General features: G+C 38.5%; 1 pseudogene; it reads left to right on the forward strand.

Annotated features, from left to right (window-relative positions):
• The first annotated feature begins 14416 nt into the window (after window positions 1-14416).
• LOC147621648 (uncharacterized) overlaps window positions 14417-15000 on the forward strand; it is a 1074-nt pseudogene continuing 490 nt past the window's right edge.

Genomic DNA, 15000 nt, shown 5'->3' on the forward strand with positions numbered 1-15000 from the left:
GTGTGTGTGTGTGTGTGTATTCACGTATATATGTATATGTATATGCATATGTATATGTATGCATAAATGTGTATATATGTACATAAATATGTATATGTATATGTATATGTATGCATAAATGTGTATATATGTACATAAATATGTATATGTATATGTATGTATGTATATGTATGTATGCATGTATATATGTATATCTACATATATGTATGTATATGTATGTATATCTACATATGTACATGTATGTATATATATGTATGTATGTATGTATGTACATGTATATATTTATGTATGTATGTATGTATGTATGCTTATATGTATGTATGTATGTATGTATATATATATATATATATATATATATATATATATATATATGTATGTATGTATGTATGTATGTATGTATGTATGTATATATAGGTATATATATGTATGTATGTATATGTATATGTCTACGTATATGTATATATATGAATGAGAGAGAGAGAGAGAGAGAGAGAGAGAGAGAGAGAGAGAGAGATTTAAAAAGTGTTTTCTTCTTTATAAAAAATTACAACTCTAGGCTAGGGACCTTATATCCTCCCCAACTTGAAGAATTCGAGTTGTCCTCACCTCGACATGAGATCTAGGTAATCTCTAATCAAGTCAACTTCCTTTTTCCACGTAGCATCTTCCTCAAGGTAACCGAGCCATTTGACTAGGTATTTTATTCTAAAAGTGTAATTCCTATTAAATTGGATTTATGCATAGAAAGATGCATAAAGAATTTTATTTTTAATTCAAAAGAGTTATTTTCATCAATTTTGATTTTATGCATAAATAGATGCATAAAGAATTTTATTTTTATTCCAAAAGAGTTATTCTTATCAATTTTGATTTTATGCATAGAAAGATGCATAAAGAATTTTATTTTTAATTCAAATGAGTTATTTTCATCAATTTTTATTTTATGCATATAGAAAGATGCATAAAGAATTTTACTTTTAATCCAAAAGAGTTATTTTCATCAATTTTGATTTTATGCATAAAGATATGCATACAGAATTTTACTTTTAATCCAAAAGAGTTATTCTTATCAATTTTGATTTATGCATAAATAGATGCATAAAGAATTTTATTTTTATTCCAAAAGAGTTATTCTTATCAATTTTGATTTTATGCATAGAAAGATGCATAAAGAATTTTATTTTTAATTCAAAAGAGTTATTTTCATCAATTTTGATTTTATGCATATAGAAAGATGCATAAAGAATTATATTTTTAATTTAAAAGAGTTATTTTTATCAATTTTGATTTTATGCATAAAGAATTTTACTTTTAATCCAAAAGAGTTATTCTTATCAATTTTGATTTTATGCATAGAAAGATGCATAAAAGATTTATTTTTATTTCGAAAGTATTATTTTCATTGAAATTGAATTCATGCATAGATAGATGCATAAAAGATTTATTTTTATTTTGAAAGTGTTATTCTCATTAAAATGGAATTTATGCATAGTAAAATGCATAAAAGGTCTATTTTAATTCGAAAGTGTTATTTTTCTTAAAATTAAATTTATGCATAAATAGATGCATAAAAGGATTTTTATAAAAGTGTTATTCCTACTAAAGTTGTCTTTATGCCTAATTAGATGCGTAAAGAATCTTTATATCAAAAATTAGAATTCTCTTACATTCTATAAATAGATGTGATAGGAATCAGATAAATGTAAATGGATGAATGGATGTGATGTCTTGTGAATCGTGATATGAATGAATAATAAGGGATGTGAATGAATGACGGCATGTGAATCGGATGAATGGATGATGTGGTTTGATGTGTGAATGATGTAGATTAATGTGGATGGATGTATAGATGATGTGGTTTGATGTGTGAATGATGTGGATTGATGTAGATGGATGAATGGATGATGTGGTTTGATGTATGAATGATGTAGATTAATAAGGATGTGGATGTATAAATGTGGATGTGAAAATGGATGTGTGGATGTATGAATGTAGATGTGGATGTGGATGTGGATGTATGAATGTGAATGTGAATGTGGATGTGGATGTATGAATGTGAATGGGTATGTGGATGTGGATGTGGAAATGGATGTATGGATGTGGATGTGGATGTGGATGTATGAATGTGGATGTGGATGTATGGATGTGGATATGGATGTGTATGTATAAATGCGGATGTAGAAGTGGATGTATGGATGTGGATGTACGAATGTGGATGTACGAATGTGGATGTGTATGTGGAATAATGAATGTGAATGTGTATGTGAAATATGATGTGACGTCGATATGAGTGAATGGATGATATATGATGACATGTGAATTGGGATGTGAATAAATGATACGTGATGTGAATGAATCTGATGTGATGAGATGGAAAATGATGTGATTGGATGAGAATGAGTACACATATGAATGGAATGTGGAATAAGTAAATGTGGACTGATGAGAGGGATAATGTGGAAAGACGAGAGTTCATTATAGAAACTGTATTTGTGACCTGTTTGTAAATGACTGTTTTATGTCAAGAATGCTAGGGTAGCATTTTGACCGTCTTGTGAATGAGGTCGTGGAGATCTATCTGTTAAAGTTGCAACTGCTGAGACGGAGAGTCAATGGAGGACGTCTCGCGTAGCGAGGTCCGCCGAGGTCTTGACCAGCCTTGGTTTGATTAAAATGGTGAGCTTCCGGTATAGTGGATGAGGGACCAAGGAAGCAGCCTATGAGTGAAGCGCTAGGTGACCTGCAAAGGATCCTAGAGGGTGCTGACCATACGGTGCTCGGGCTCTGGGTCGCCGAAGATACCCACAAGTACGTCGGGGAAGATATAAGAATGGCCCGACAAGTAGCAAGCAATGCCAATGCCAATGGGCAAATGATCCCTACCGATCCAGTGGCTAGGGACATTGAAGCCATGCTTCGAAAGTCCCAACCTGGTCACTTCAATGGTGAAGGGACAGAGGTTGGCCAAAAACTTGAGGAATGGGTTGAAAAGATGGAAGATTACTTTGATCTCGCCCAGTCCACTAAAGAAAATAAAGCTATTATGGGGCATCTCAAGCTTGAAGAGTCGGCCAAGTTATGGGCCAAGTTATGGTGGAGAAACCATTGCCTTGAGAACGGTATCAATAAAGATGAAGCCACTTGGGAATATCTTCGAGATGCTCTCAAGGCAAACTATCAGAATAGAACCCACCAGATTGAGAGGCTAAATGATTTTCTTGATTGTCAACAAGAGGGCAAGACTTTGGAAGCATTCTATCAAGAATTCCTTAAGTTTCTAAAATACGCCCCCAATGGGATGACCCAAGAAGCCAAGGTGGCACGGTTTGTGTCCCTTAACTCACCTCTCAAGGAAAGGCTTCAGTCTCTACGTCTCACAACTTTTATAGACGTATTGGATGCTGGACATCCGATTTTGAGCAAGAGATCAATCAAGCAAGGAAGAAGGTTATTAACCAAGTCAGTAATAGCCTTAATCTTAGGAGGAAGGTATTAAAGAGGAAGGCACCTCAAGTTGAATCATCCTCCAAGAATGAGCTTCCACCCCTCCTGCAACATAAGGCATTTAAAGAAAACCTTTGCCTTAACTGCATGGAGCCAGGGCAAAGGTGGAGAAGCTACCCTCTACTCTTCAACGCAGCCAAGCAATTTTTGAACCCTTTCGGCCAACAAGGACTGTCTGATTCAACTAGCTCCCGAATCCTAGACCTCAAAATAACCCCCAAGGTGCTTTCTCAACCAAGGAAACTTTCAAGGGGGAGCCAACAAGCCACCTCCATGCATCGTCAGGCCAAACACAAAAATTCCCCAAGCTCGAAGGGAAAACCCAGAGGGAACCCTCCAAATGTCCCAAGATAGAGGGTGAACCAAATGTATGCCGAAGAGGAAGGAGTACCGATGGGTCGCATCCATGTGGCTATTGAGCACCAAGGGGAGAATCGGTAATTTTCTGTCCTTCCGAATATGAGGGTAAGAAGTTCACCCTTTTGATAGATTCTAGTAGCACCCATTCTTTTATATCCCCTAGATGCATTCACACTCTCTGCTTGCCTGAAGTTCATGCACCGCATCTAGCAGTGGAATTAGCTATACTGGGAAAATAGCTAAGTCAACAACTTCAGTAGAGGAGAACCAAAGTTTGCCCTAGGAAAAGAGGAGACTTGTGCTAAATTTAGGATCCTACCCTTAGGTGTGTATGATGGCATCTTAGGGATGGATTGACTAGTAAAACATAATGTTATCCTTCAGTGTGAACAATTGCTTACATTTACAAATAAGCTAGGAAAACAAGTTACCATAAGTGGGGAAAGGGGTGAACCCACTCTTTAACTTGTAAGCTTCACTAAACTTGCCAAAGCCATTAGGAAGAAGGAAATGGTTTTTGCTCTAAAGCTTAATCCATCAAAGTCAAAAGCAGAAGAACAAGGACCTAGCTGGCTTGAGGAATTTAAAGATGTATTCCCTGAAGAACTCACCGAGCTCCCACCCAAGAGAGAGGTAGACCATGCAATTGAGCTTGTCTCTGAGCATAACCAATAGCAAGGAGGCCTTATAAAATGTCTATTCTAGAAGAAATTGATTTGAAGGAGCAACTTACTCAACTCATAGATCAAGGCTTCATCTGCCCCAGCGTATCTCCTTGGAGTGCTCCAATCTTATTCAATAAGAAGAAGGACGGAACACTACGTTTGTGTGTTTACTATTGTGGGTTAAATCAAACAACAATCAAGAACAAGTATCTTATCCTAAGGATAGACGAATTGCTTTATAGACTCCACGGGTCAAAGGTATACACAAAGATTGACCTGAAGACCCAAATCAGAATCAAGGAGGAGCACATTGCAAAAACAGGGTTTAATACCCGATATGGGCACTATGAGTTCACCATCATACCCTTTGGGCTCACAAATGTTCCAGCTACATTCAACTGCAGATGTGTTCCGAAGCCACCTGGATAGGTTTGTACTCGTATTCTTTGATGACATCTTGGTGTATTCAAAGAATGAAGAAGAACACGAGCAGCATGTATGATGTGTTTTACAACTGCTCTGGGTACATCACTTGTATGCAAAAAGAAGCAAGTGTGTCTTCTTCACCGATAAAGTGGAGTATCTTGGGTTCAGTGTCCAAGGATGGTGTTTCCACCACTGACCCCTCCAAGATCAAAGCAGTCTCTGAGTGGCCTCAACCAAAGAATGCATGAGAGATTCGTGGGTTTCTTGGACTTTCAGGATGGTATCGCATGTTCATAAAAGACTATGCGGCCATAGCTAGCCCGATGACTTTCTTACTGAAGAACATGAACTTTGTGTGGACAAAGGAGGCAAAATAGAGTTTTGCCAAGCTAAAAATGGCTTTAACTTTTGCTCCAGTTCTAAGTTTGCCGGATTTCTCCAAGACCTTCATTTTATGACCACCGACGCAAGTAGTATAGCTATCAGTAGAGTCTTGGAGCAAGAAGGAAGACCGATGGCTTTTGAATCAAGAAAGCTTTGGGATAATGAGAAAAACTTAGAACTGACTTAGAACTACTTGTAGTTGTACATGCCTTCAAAATGTGGCGTCATTATCTCCTTGGGAATGAATTCACACTTCGTATAGATGATAAGAGAGAGCCTCAAGTGGATATACACCAAGCCAGAGATCTTAATATGTGACAAAGAAGGTGGATGGAGCTTATACAAGAGTATAATTTCAAAATCGAGTACCATGCAGGTAAACAAAATGTAGTAGCTAATGCCTTGAGTAGAAAGTGTAACCTTGCAGCAATCTCAATGTTACACACTTCTCTCATTGAGGAGGTGAAAGAGGCAATGGGAATGGACCCTCAACTCCAGAAGGTGCTCCAAATCTTATCTCTGGAAGATAAGACTCCTGAGCAAGAGAAAGCTGTAAGAGATTACCACCTTATTGATGGGGTTGCCTATTTCAAGGATCGCCTATGCATCCCAAATGATAGATCCTTAAAAACAAAAATTATGTCCGAAGCCCATGATATACCCATAGCAGCATATCCAGATTACATAAAAACCTACAACTCTGTCCGCCCCATCAAGGATTCTTTTGGCACGGGATGAAGCATGATATCTTAACCTATGTGACAAGATGCTTGGTCTCAAAAGGTCAACGCTGAGTGAGTTCATTATCCTGGGAAGCTGTGCCCTCTTTGACATCCCACAAATGAATTTGGAATGTATCTCAATGGATTTTGTCACAGGTTTACCAAAAAGTCAAGGGTATGATACTATCTTTGTCATAGTTGACATGCTCACAAAGATGGCCCACTTGTTACCCATACGAATGGAGTATAGTGCGAAAGAAGTAGCCATGGTATTCATGAAGGGCATATTTGTTTACCATGGGCTACCAAGGCGCATGGTTTTGGATAGGGACTCAAAATTCACAAGCAAGTTTTGGAAGACTCTTTTTGAAGCTTTGGGGACAGACAAAGTTATCCCTTAGCATAGCTTATTACCCTCAGATAGATGGCCAAATAGAAAGGGTCAACCAAGTAATCGAAGACATGCTTAGGTCTTATTGCATGCGCGAACCAAGTAAATGGGTAAGATACTTATACTTGGTGGAATTTGCCTATAATTCTTCCTATCATAGAAGTATTGATATAACACCCTTCAAGGCTATGTATGGGCAAGAGTGCCTCATGCCTCTTAGGTGGACTAATCCTATGATTAGAGTCCAAGCGTCAAAAGAAATGTTAGAGGAGATGCAACAACAGGTAGACCTTATAAGGCAAGCCATCAAGGTAGATCAGGATCGTCAAAAGAACTATGCTGACCTCAAGCACATCCAAAGGACATTTGAACAAGGAGATATGGTTTTCCTTCGAATCAAATCAAAGAAAAGTTCCTTGACTTTTGGGAAATTCAAGAAGCTAACACCATGCTATAGTGGGCCATATGCAATCACCAAGAAGGTCAGATCAAGCTTAAGAACTAGATATACCCCCACACTTGAAGGTCCACAATGTATTTCATGTAAACCTTCTCAAGAGGTATGTACCAGATCCCACCCACATCTTTGATGATACCCAACTTTTGGTATCCAAGGATGGGACCTTAAACTTCCAGCGTGAGGCCGTCCTTCAAACTCGGGCAAGGGTGCTTTAATTTCTCTTATGCATCTAATTTATGCATAAAATTCATTTATGATGAAAATCACACTTTTAATATAAAAAAATCTTTTATGCATATGTTTATGCATACAAATCATGAAAATCACTCTTTTGATATAAAAAAATCTTTTATGCATACAAATCATTTATGATGAAAATCACTCTTTTAATATAAAAGAATTTCTTTTATGCATCCATTTATGCCTAAAAATCATTTATGATGAAAATCACACTTTTAATATAAAAAAACCTTTTATGCATATGTTTATGCATACAAATCATTTATGATAAAAATCACTCTTTTAATATAAAAGAATTTCTTTTATGCATCCATTTATGCATAAAAATCATTTATGATGAAAATAACACTTTTATAATCAAAATAACAATTTCAATATGCTTCCGTCTATGCATAGAATTTAATTCTAAAGAAAGTAACACTTTTTTAATAAAATATTTTTAGTGTGCATTTTTCTATACCTAGGATGAAAAATAACACTTTAAGAATACATATACGATGGGAATTACTCTTTTTGAATTAAGAAAAAAGTAAAACTTATTTTACACAATTTTAGAAAATTTTGCCATAACCTCCTTTGTATGGCTGACCATTTTTTAATTTTTAACTCTCTAAAATTAATCAGAATTTCACCAAGAGTATTTAAATCATTCTAATGTAAACATTTTCTACTTATTTAAGAGAAACATTATGAAAAACTTGATTTTATCCAATAATCATTCATCTAGGATAAAGAATGGTTGGATTTACTAAAGAAGAGAGGGGAATGCCTTTTTTCAATGAGGCATAACATCATAATCATTTTAGAGAAGACAAAAATCATAAAAACCATAAAATGAAATAGAAAAGAGAAGAATCTTCAACTTACAAGGAGAAGTTGAGAGCTTTCCTTTGGCTTGATGGTTTGAGGGATCTACTCTTGTTTGAAACAAGAGTGGCCACCAATCTTTAGAAGAGGGAAAGGTCAAAAACTAATGAATTATGAGTAAATTCACAGTTTTTGGCTCTTGGGAGAAGCAGGGTAACAGTGCAAAAAATGCTATTGAGCTTCAACAAAGGGGGAGGCTTCTATTTATAGGAAAAAGTGAGCCTCTAACCAAGCAAACTGATTCTAGAATTTTCCAGATCAGTATGGTCAATTTTTGACCATTTTTAGGTTAGTTTAGCTCACTTTTTGGATCTAGTTGAAACAGGAGAGAGGAGAGATAAAAATATCTCATTATTTGGGAGTTTAAAACTCTCCCACACAAGTGAAATAGGCGCCTCCTTCATGAGGGAATTCCCCCATACTGAGGTGTCAAAAATGCATCATTTCTTCTAAATATCTCTCTTTTTTAACTATTAACCTTGTCCTTAGTCAACTCTTCATCTTATGTGAGTATTTAATCATTTTTGGGAGATTTTCCTTTTTTTCTTCCATTTATCTCCTCCCTACATTTGGATGAATCTTATTGGTCCATAGGAACCTTAATTTAAATTTTTAAAAAAATCTTGACCCCTAGGGGGATAAGGCCTCTTGAACAGATTATACTTGATTTCTAATGCACCTTCTGAAAATCTTTTTGAACTTCTGTTTCAGGGGAACTTGTTTAAATACAAAGAGATATTTTCCATCCAAAAATATCCAAAATCTGAATAATCTCTCTCTAGAATATTTTCTCTCTCTAGACCAAAATAGGTAGAAACAAGATCCTTTATATTTCTGAAGAGGGATTTGACTATAGGGGAAGATACTGGACATCCTGAGAGGCTGGGAGGAATCTTACACATATTCTCGAATCTCCACCATTGTCTGTACGTAGACATTTAAGTTTCTTTCCTATTTGTGTTTCCAAAAAGGGCAACCATTTTGTGAACACTTGAAAGGCATCACTTTTCCTAGCCATGGGAAAAACCCACACCTTACGCGTTGCATTATCTATGAAGGTAATGAAAAATAATGCACCACCCATAGAATGAGTGGGCATGGGACCACATACATCGCTATGAACAAGCTCTAAAGAGTCAAGTTTCTTGTGGTTTAGTTGCCTCTTATGTTTGGTTTGGACATGTTTACCATAAACACAATGTTCACACACATCAAAACTAGAAAAATTGAAAGATGGCACATAACCCAGCACATAACCCAAACGTGAGAGTGTTTCCATTCCTTTTTGACCCATGTGTGCATGCCACAAAGCAACATTTGGCGGTTTGATTACGACCACAACATGATCCTTAATGGAAGTTACATGGATGGGATACAAGGTACCACACTTAGGACCTCTCGCTATGATAAGTGAACCACGTTGGATCTTCCAAGACCCATCTCCAAAGATGATCTTGTGTCCACTATCATCAAGTTGATCGGCCGAGATCAAACTTTTTGTCAACTTAGGCACATGGCGCACATTCTTGAGCATAAAGGACGTGACATTTGGAAATTCAAGCTTAATACTCCCCGCACCTTCAATGTCGCAAGCATAACCATTTCCAAGGTGCACGCATCCACACTTTCCACTCTCATAGGGAGAGAACCATTCACGATGCGGTGTCACATGGAAAGAAGCACCCGAATCCAAGATCCAATCTTGATTCAACACATAGTCCGATGCAACTAAAAGACTAGCGGGAAGCTTTGACATAGAGATAATGTCACCCTCATCACGAGTGACCACATTCACCTCTTCAATCTTGACACTAGAGGATGGTTTCTTGTCATCACTTATGGGTGTCTTGCCCTTAGCATTCTTTTGCTCCTTTTTCCACACACAGCATTGTTTTCTAACATGCCCTTTCTTACCACAATGATAGCACTCCACATTTTTACGTGAACGGGATTTGCTACGAGAATTACCACGTTCTTGAGACTTCCCCCTCGACCTTGCCCTACCACGTTGGACATTGAGGGTGGTGCCACCACTAGCATGTTCCATGCTCTTGCGGTTGGTTTCCTCGGACAACAAACTACCACCACACTGTCAAACTTTAATGTACCTTCCGGTGCCGAGTTACTTATGGAAATCCCGAATGTGTCCCAAGAGGGAGGTAAAGAATACAAGAGGAATATAGCCCTCACCAAACAATAACTTTTGGGACAATAATTGCGAATAGATTTGGTTGAACTCATTCAAATGACTAGCAATTGAAGCATTCTCGCTACTACAACTCCAAGGAACACCGACACTGCTCTTACCGATGATTTCATACGACATCGGTATGTGAGTCGATATGAGCGTCGAAAAACACATACCGACGCTAATACCAACACTTATACCGATGCAAATACCGACGGTAATACAGACGCAAATACTGATGATATTACCAACGCTCTTCTGGGGAGGAAAAGAAAATTTTTGGCCGCGCACATCCTCATTTTTGAGAACGCGCGCAAAGAAGTCGAAACAGCAAGGAAGTCAAAACAGCAGGTTGGTGCCCTGCTCTCCTCCCCCTCTCTCCTTCCCTTCACTGTCTCACATGAGCACCCCTCTCTCTCTCTCTCTCTCTCTCTCTCTCTCTCTCTCTTTCTCTTCTCTCTCCTTGGTCTCTCTCTCCCTCTTCTTTCTCTCTTCGTTCTCTCTCTCTTTCTCTTATTTGTCTCTTCCTTCTCCTCTCTCTCTCTCTCCACTCTCCACACATTTAGGGTTTAAGATTAAGGTTTTTTAATTAGGTTTAAAATTAGGGTTTTTAAAATTAAACTTTGGATTATGTTAAATTAAAATTTTCATAAATCAAATTTAGGGTTTTCTTTTGAAACATTTAGTTTATTATTTTGAATTGAATAATTTAAGATTATGTTGTCTTAATTTTAAATTTTTAATACAATTAATTAAATTTATATGATCATACATGCACATTCACATACACATACACACATGCACATACACATACACACATGCACATGCACATAAACATATACTCACATACTCACATACACATATACTCACATATTCACATCCATATACCCATTCACATATACATGCACACATACTCATTCACATGCACACAGACATGTGGACATATATGTACCCACATTCACTCACATACACATTCACATATACATGGACACATACACATTCACATACACATGTACACATGCACATACATACATAGATACATACTTACATACATAAAATATATACATAGATACATACCTACATTCATAAAATACATACTTACATAGATACATACATAGATACATACATACATAAATACATACATAAATACATACTTACATAGATACATACATACATATGTACATAAATACATACATACATGGATACCTACATCTACATACATACATACATACATACATACGTATATACATAGATACATACATACATGTATATGTGCATGTCTACATACATACATACCTATGGCTCAAAATACATACATACCTATGGCTCAAAATACATACATACCTATGGCTCAAAATACATACATGTATATGTGCATGTCTACATACATACATACCTATGGCTCAAAATACATACATACATACGTAAAATATGTAAACTTACATACACACGTACATACATACCTAAAATACGTTAACACATACACATACATACTTATATACATACGTATGTATGTATGTATAATTAGAGAGAGAGCGAGAGTGAGCGAGAGAGAGACAGAAATGGTTTTTGTTATATGGCACCTTAAAACCCTGTGGGTGCCCGAAGTGGGTGGCTTCTTGTTTTTATTTTAAATCACGTGCCTTAAAACCAATGTGGGTGCCTCGGAGGGGTGGTAGGTTTTTTTTTTTAAGTCTTCCCAAAGGAAAGGAAACTCTGCCCGTTTTTTTCTTTGACAAGTGAAGAGACCTAGAAATTATAGAAGAGAGGTAAAGAGAGAGATATGGAGGGAGAGGTCCAAACGCATATCAGATGGCATCTTTGGATCCTGAAGAAAGCATGGCGTGTCCTTGTACTCAATGCAAGTATCAGATCTTTCGTAAACGATGGATTTGTACTGCACACGTTCAAGAATATGGACCGTTTGCATTGGATCAACTACAAAACCTACGCTTCTAGTCACATGGTTTGGCCAGCCGATCCACATGACATTGCGCCGTCCACATCTCGTGGTGGACAGAAGAGGACAGCTAGGGATGCGATGACAAAGATGGAGATAAATGCAGAAAGACAAGCATGACAGAGAATGAACACATGGGAGAAATGTTGGATGCATTTTTTACGACATGGATGAGGACCACGATGGTGGGCACAATGACGTGGATTCCATGTATGCGACAGAATTTCCACGATCAGAAGCCGACAAAGAAGAGCAGACCATGCAAAAACTACCTCCTTTGCCACTCTACAATGGCGCAAAGATCTCTGTTCTACGTGCGTCGCCCGCGATGCTCAATCTTCAATCCATTTATGGATGGTTGGATGCTAGTGTCTCTGAACTGTTCAAGTAGAGTGCACTTGAAAGTTTCTTTACTGCACCAAAATAGTCAAACTTGTTTTTATAGTTCTAAATACGAAAAGATTACTTATCCTTTGTAGGCTTTTGAAAGATCATTTTTTGCCAGATGGGAATGACATGCCTCCGACGCGTGGGAATGACATGCCTCTGAAGCGTGGGGACACTAAGAAGCTTTTAAAGTCCATGGGCATGGACTACACAAAGATTCATGCATGTCCAAATGATTGCATCCTTTTTCGCAACAACGAGTATGAGCACCTGTACATATGTTCAAAGTGTGGAGCGAAAAGATTCAGGGAAGACCTTGTGGGCGAAGCAGCCCCAACAAAAGCCCTTCGACACTTTCCTATCATCCCGAGAATCAAGAACATATTTAGATGCAAATCCGTAACCCAATTAATGTCATAGCATGCAAAGAGCAAATCCATAGACGGTGTGATGCGAGTGCCTACCGATTCCGATGCTTGGAAACACATAGACAACAAGTGGCCTTTGTTTGCTGGAGAGCCTTGGAATCTGCGTCTAGGCCTAGCGATGGATGGTGTAAATCCATTTGGTCTACGCAGCTCATCATGGAGCACATGGCTTGTCTGTTTGGTTAACTATAACATCCCGCCATGGCTGGCCACAAAAAAGGGTCATTTGTTGTTAGCCCTTATCGTGCCAGTACAAGGTCAAAAATATGGATGTATACCTGGCACCGCTTGTGGAAGAGCTATGCACTTTATGGGATGGTATTACTGTGCGAGACATGTCACAACCTTTGACAAGATGGGAGGTACGAGTGCAAGGCATACTTATGTGGATGATGCATGACTGGCTCGGATATGGTGAATGTTCAGGTAACATCAGTCAACCCTTTACGTTTCATCCAACCCGGTCGGTCTATGTGTACACAATAACTCATTTTTTAATGTCATAAATTGGTTCATTATTCGTGCAAGCTTGTCCATTTTGGGTTACAATGCTTGTCCCTTATGTGAACCTCGACTCGATGTTGCACGCTACTCAAAGCCTCTTTGGAAAACCGTGTACCTAGTACATCACAGATATCTGCCTGAAGGACATGCCTTGTGTGAAGGGCTAATTGGCCGCCGACAAGCACAACGACAATGGAAAGAAAGTGATTGGAAGCAAATGTGGGATGAGGAGACGGGGACACCACACTGGCAGGCATGAAAAGGCTCTCGATCTTCCACGATCTCCCTTATTGGGGTGAGTTATTGATCAATCACTTGTTGGACCCAATGCATATTTTCAAGAATGTGGAACAGATGCTCTGGAAGACATTGATCGGAAAGAAGGAGAGCAATGGACAAAGGGATTACTTGCAAGAGCAAGGTCGTATGCAAGAGTTGTGGGCAGTCAAACGGAATAGTGTCGCTACCAAGGGCTCCATGGGTACTGCGCAAGTTGGAAGAACAACAAGTAAAGAAGGTGATTTCAGAGTCTCACACCTACTGGGTGCATGAGGTGTCTAAAGACTGCCTTCACACGGAATGACGATCTTGGAGGACTCAAGTCTCATGATTGGCATAAGTTTCTGCAGCTTGTGCTCCATGTAGCTATGAAAGACTGCCTATCGGAGGATGAGCGAACAACCATTTACAAGATCAATACCTGGGTACGATGGATCTCATCTAAAGAGATAAGGAGAGACAGCATAGACGCTACCAAACTCAATGCAGTATAGGCTGTCTGTATGGTTGAAAAATTCTTTCCAGTTGCATTTGCTAGTTCATGTGGTTGCACTAGCAGGAACTGTCCACAGCCGATGGATGTTCTTCTTAGAGCGGTTCATGAAGACACTAAAATGGTTTGTTCGTTAGAGAGCACGTCCAGAGGGCAACATGGGGTGGCTCATGCAAGAGTCTTTGGTGTTCATAACAGAGTTTTTAGGCATGTCAGACCCAGAAATGCCTCGTTTATGGAGCGACGATACTACTGACACTTGGCTTGTCAGTGAGACGAACCCCAAGGTCAGGGGACCCAAAGAAAAATGGATCCAGCCCTTCAGAGAGAAGGAGATGAAGTTTTGCATTCTTAACTCGGAGCCCATGCAGAAGTGGCTAGAGAGATATGAGCTCGCAAAGGAGGCAAATGCGCAGGAAAGAGCACAGTTTCGAAAGAATCGCTCAAGTCGATCTTTGCCTCTTCCAGATAATCTTCGAGCTCTTCCATCCTTTCCAACAAGCAGATGGCTAGATGCAGCTGTGAGGCTATCTCTGAAGAAGAGGAGGAACTCGCAAAGGGGTGTGATTGGGAGGTAACCAACGCACAGTACGAGTGTGTGCGTATACAGATTTCTCTCTCTCACAACACAATTCGTTTTATGTGTTGTCCAGTATCACAAATACGGTGTGCTATGGTCTCATGGACGACATTTTTTGGATCGCACGCATTGACGAGAATAGGTCTACTTTTGATAGTGGCG

This window comes from Cibotium barometz, chromosome 30 (genome assembly GCF_041138505.1).
Source record: "Cibotium barometz isolate CiBa-2024 chromosome 30, ASM4113850v1, whole genome shotgun sequence".
NCBI classification, from domain to species: Eukaryota; Viridiplantae; Streptophyta; class Polypodiopsida; order Cyatheales; family Cibotiaceae; genus Cibotium; species Cibotium barometz.